Raw genomic sequence first — 5,380 nt, 5'->3', positions numbered from 1 at the left:
CGAGTCCGTTGTTTCCCACAGGGTCGGCAGCAGGAAAGCTCCAGACTCTCCTCTTCCGCGGGCGAGGAGCCCGGCACCCTCCCGGGGTCCAGGGGAGGAGGAAGGTCGTCCTGGCTGGTCCCGGTGAGGAGGGCGAGAGGCTGAAGACGAGAAGCCCTCGGCGAGGATCCCGCGGAGGTCCTCACGCGCAGCTCCAGTGGCACTCATTCCCGTGCCCCTAGGGCCCCAACGTTCCCGCTCCCGAGGCTGCAGGGGCCACACGCCCCCCGGACGGCAGCGGAGGGGCCACACGCACCCACCGACGGGCGGGAGACGGGCCACCCGCACCCCCGGAGGGGCGGCAGACAGGGCCACGCGCACCCACGGACGGGCGGCAGACAGGGCCACACGCACCTACGGACTGGCTGGACACCAGGCCCCAAGCACCCACGGGACAGCAGAGTGGCCCGACGGCGCCCTCTCTCCGTGCTGAGTGAACCCACGAGTCCAGCGCGCCAGTACCCAGGACCCCGTTCTCCACATAATTTTAGCACAACGAAGTCCTAAAGATCTTCAATCGACTGGAAGAAAAACCCCATTTAAGCACGTGCCCGGCTAGCTCAGTCGGTAGAGCATGAGGCTCTTAACTTCAGGGTCGTGGGTTCGAGCCCCACGTCGGGCGGTGGCTTTTGTAGGGATGTGTACCTAAAAAAAAAAGGCAACTAACAAATCTGGGTGAGGTTGACCCTACGTGTAATTCTTCTTATACATGAAAGGTGTTAGTGGCTCCTCTAACGTCATTAGTTTTTATCTCTGAAAAATTACATATGATGGCATGCACATAAACGTTCCATATTCAATCCACAGAGCATTCAGGACCCTCTCTGCGGAGTACTCGCCCTGGGAGTGGTTCTCCCTCTGGGGACTTCCTTGAAATTCCCACCACCAAGTGGAAAATCAATTGGCCACCGCTGGACTCGAATCCACTCCTTAGGAGGTGAGGTCTCAGCTCAGCCTACCGACTAGAGGGACAGTAGACGACCGGAAGTGGATTTTCAGCTAAAGATAGACCTTCCGTCGCTATGGCCCTGTGCAGGGACCTACGTGGGACCCCTGTCTACATTCGTGGGTGCTCCCTTTCGCCTCCCCAACACTGTGTCTCCCTAACCCTCTCCTTTTAGAAAGGCAATTGGAAACCTCGGGCTACTCCGAGTAGAGATTGGGTGTCCCCCGCTCCCGCGAAAAGGAAGCAGGTCCAGGGGATGGGGCCGTGGGAAGGGTTAGCAACGTCGGCCCCTGAGGCTCCGCATCTGTGAGTCACCATGGCGCCTGGTCTGAGCATTCGGGTTTCCAGAGGTCCCTTCCTCCAGGTGCCCCTGCAACTCTGGCACCCAACTATTCTCGGTCCTGGTTCCGTGTCAGAAAGCCCAGGCCCCTACTGGGTCCCCCTTGGTGCCTGTCTGGGGACACTCTCGTCTTCTAAAAGGGACTATTAGAGTTCTTCAGAAAAGCAATCAGTAGGAATATACACATACCTATAGATGTAGCGATTTCTTTTAAGGAATTGGCCCACACGATTGTGGAGACTGGGAAGTCTGAAATCTACAGAGAATGCTAGTAGGTGGGAAATTCTAGCAAGAGATGATGATACAGTCTTGAGTCCTAAGGCGATCTGAAGGCAAAATTCCTTCCTCTTCAGGGGAAACCAGCCTCCTTCTCTTAAGGCCTTCAACTGATTGGATGAGACCCACCCACATTATGGAGACCCACCCACTGCTTGCTCAAGGCTACTGATGTAAATGCTAATTACATCTGAAAATATACTTGGGCGGGCCTGATGGCTCATGAGTGTAATTCCAGCACCTTGGGAGGCCAATGTGGGAGGATAGCTTGCAACCAGAAGTTCGAAACCAGCCTGGACTGGTGAAGCCCTGTCTCTACACAAAATAAAAATCGGCCGGGCTTGGTGGCTCAGTCTGTAATCCCAACACTCTGAGAGGCCGAGGCGAGTGGCTTGCCGGAGCCTGTGGGTTCGAGACCAGCCCCGGTAAGTTGGCGAGACCTCATCTCTGCAATTAAAAAAAAAGCCGCCCATAGTTCCGGCTACTTGAAAGGCTGAGGTGGAAGGATCCCCGGAGCCCAGCAGTTTGGTGCTGGGGTGGCCGTGAGTGTCCCTCTGCACTCCAGCCTGGATGACAGAGTGAGACTCCCAATTTTTTAAAATTATTTATTTTTATTTAATTTATTTTATTCTTTTGAGTCAGAGTCTCACTCCATCGCCCAGGCTGCAGTGTGGTGGCATGATCATGGCTACTGCAGCCTCGACTTGATGGGCTCAGGTGATCCTTCTGCCTCAGTAACTCTTCTTCTGTCCCAAGTAGCTGGGACACACGTGTGCACCACCACACCTGGCTAATTTGTTGATTTATTGTAGAGATGAGGTCTCATCATGTTGCCCAGGTTGGTCTTTTTTGTTATTTTTGAGTGGAGTCTCACTCTGTCACCCAGACTGGAGTGCAGTGGCCACTCCTGGCCACTGCAGCCTCGACCTGCTGGGCTCCGGCGATCCTTCTGCCTCAGCCTTCCAAGTAGCTGGAACTACAGGCACACGCTACCACAGCCGGCTAATTTTTGGCTTATTGTAGAGATGAGGTCTTGCCAAGTTGCTCAGGTGGGTATTGAACCCCCGGGCTCAGGCAATCCACTCACCTCAGCCTCCCAAAGCGCTGGGATTATATGCTGAACCACCGAGCCCGGTTCCAAGTTGGTCTTGAATCTCTGGGCTCAGGCAATCCTCTTGCCTTGGCCCCCAAAGTGTTGAGATTATAGGCATTAGCCACTGAGTCTGGCAAAACCAATTTTTTAAAAATTAAAATTTTAAAAATAAGATAGAAATAAGTAAAAAAACATACATTCACAGCAACATCTATCTAGACTGGTGTTTGATCAAACAACTTGGGTACCATAGCCTGGCCAAGTTGACATGTAAAATCAGCCACTTCGGTGGTTTATTAAATGTGGGGCTTCTTTTTTTTCTTTTCTTTTTTTTTTTTTGAGTCAGGGTCTCATTCTGTCACCTAGGCTGGACTGCGGTAGCACAATCATGGCCTACTCCAGCCTCAACCTCCTGGGCCAAAGTGTTCCACCCTCCTGGGCCTCCCAAGTAATTGGGACTACAGGCATGCCACCATGCCAGGCTTTTATTTTTATTTTTATTCTTTCTTAATAACAGGAGAGGCAAGGCACAAAAGTTTGCCTTCTAGTTTGGAGATATCTCAGTCTGCTGCAGGCTGACAGGCCTCGGAACAGTGTTACTGGTGTGGCAGGTTCCTGGGTGTTGGTGGGGTTCATCTTCTCCCCTGCAGCACATTTGTCTCACCAAGGCCCCAAGTGCTTGGAACTTTTTGCTGAGTATGTGTAATTAATATGATGTATCAATATAGTGGATGCTCTTTGGAAAACTTGGATGGCTTAAGTCCTTTCTGACTATATGATAAGAGAGAGCAGAAGAGTTAACATAGCTCCAGGAGTACCTATGAATATATACTGCTGTGTATTCCACGTGAGTGAAAATAAATTTCAGTCCTCCTTTTTTTTTTTGAGTTGGAGTCTCACTCTGTCACCCAGATTGGAGTGCAGTGGCCGCTCCCGGCCACCGCAGCCTCGACCTGCGGGCTCCAGCGATCCTTCCGCATCAGCCTTCCAAGTAGCCGGAATTACAGGTGCGCGCTACCACGCCCGGCTGATTTTTTGATTTGCTGTAGAGATGAGGTCTCGCTGCCCAGGTGGGTCTCTAACCCACAGGCTCAGGCAATCCACTCCCCTCAGCCTCCCAAAGGTGCGGGATTACAGGCTGAGCCACCGAGCCCGGCTTCAGCTCTCCTTTTGATGGGTATTCCCGGCTTCAGTTCTCCTTTTGATGGGTATTTTTGATGAGTATATATCAAGTACTTGTCAATTACTTTTCATGCTGCTGTAGGGTTCTTCCTCATGGAAATTCAGCTAGCCTCTCTCTCTCTCTCTCTTTCCTTTCTTTCTTTCTCTTTCCCTCTTTCCTTTCTTCTTTCTTTCCCTTCCTTCTCCTTTCCTTCCTCCCTTCCTTCCTTTCATACATTCATTAGAGTCTCAATCTGTTGCCCAGGCTGAAGTGGAGTGGCACGCTCACAACTCACCCCTGTCTCGACCTCCTGGGTTCAGGCAATTCTTCGATCTCAGCCTCCTGAGTAACTGGGACTACATGTGTGAGTCACCACACCTGGCTAATTTTTTAAAAATTTTTTTGTAGAGACAAACTCTCACTATGTTGCCCAGCTGGACTGGAACTCTTGAGCTCAAGCAATCCTACTTTGGCCTCTCAAAGTGCTGAGATTTCAGGCACGCGTCACTGCACCCAGCCCAGCCTTTCTTTCAGTTGGTGGGTTCTGGATCTGAAAAACTGGCTCAAGTCTGGAACCTGGGCAAGGAATCACAACCTTCTATGGAAATGGTCCTTTCATGATCTCCTGTTATGAGCTGTCTGAAGGATTTTTGCCAGGGTGTTAAGCGGTATGCCATGGAAAAGTGCCCCATGCATACTGACAGAAGCTCCCTCGTCAGTCGTATATGCTTCCCATCCTGACCCAGGCCCTCAAGACTCACTCCAGGCTAGGCATAGCAGCTCATGTCTGTAATCCTAACACTTTGGGAGGCCAAGACCAGAGGATTATTTGAAGCCAAGGGTTCAAGACCAGCCTGAGCAACATAGGGAGATTTCCCCCCTCCCCTGTTTTCTTTTTCTCTACAAAAAAGAAAAAGAAAACATAAAAAGATCCACTCCAGACAAACTCTCCTGTTACTGCTGACACAGGCCCCCCAGCTCCTCTGGTCTGTAATCCCTCTCCTCTCCGAAGCAGGCCTGGCACTTCCCCAGGAAGGCCTTGCTGAGACATGACCCTAGTCTCTGGTTTGGTGCCTGGAGAGCAGGTCCCAAGGACAGCAAACATCGTCTTGTAGGGCACTTACCTCATGTGAGGGTCTTTGTGGCCTTCAGGCAGGAGGCTGGCCACTCCATCAGACTCGGAGGGCTCAGGGGAACTGAGGGACTCAAGGTTTTTCAGGTGCATCTTCACAGACATCCCCATTCCAGGCCACAGAGTCCCACGGCTTCCTAATCTGCACCCTGGCCTTAGTACAAGAAATCTACAAGATGGAGATTTCCGCTTTCTCTCAGGTTCTTTTACATGAAGGCCCTGAGCCTGTTCTTCAGCATCTGATGTGGTCACTTCCAGCTTCAGATGGGGGTCACATTTTTTTCTTAGATCCCACACTGCCACCCCATGCCCTCCCTGTAACCCTCTCAGAACTGGCAGGATCTGTGGGTCACTTTCTTTTTTTTTTTTTTTGAGTTGAAGTCTCACTCGGT

General features: G+C 51.5%; 1 non-coding gene across 1 annotated transcript; it reads left to right on the top strand.

Moving 5' to 3' along the window:
* The first annotated feature begins 588 nt into the window (after positions 1-588).
* On the top strand, positions 589-661 carry TRNAK-CUU. Its single transcript has one exon. It is a non-coding gene; the product is annotated as a tRNA-Lys (tRNA).
* Positions 662-5,380: the final 4,719 nt, after the last annotated feature.

This window comes from Carlito syrichta, unplaced genomic scaffold (genome assembly GCF_000164805.1).
Source record: "Carlito syrichta isolate Samal-C Ts95f unplaced genomic scaffold, Tarsius_syrichta-2.0.1 Scaffold307141, whole genome shotgun sequence".
NCBI lineage: Eukaryota > Metazoa > Chordata > Mammalia > Primates > Tarsiidae > Carlito > Carlito syrichta.
This window is presented reverse-complemented; position numbering and strand designations above follow the sequence as displayed.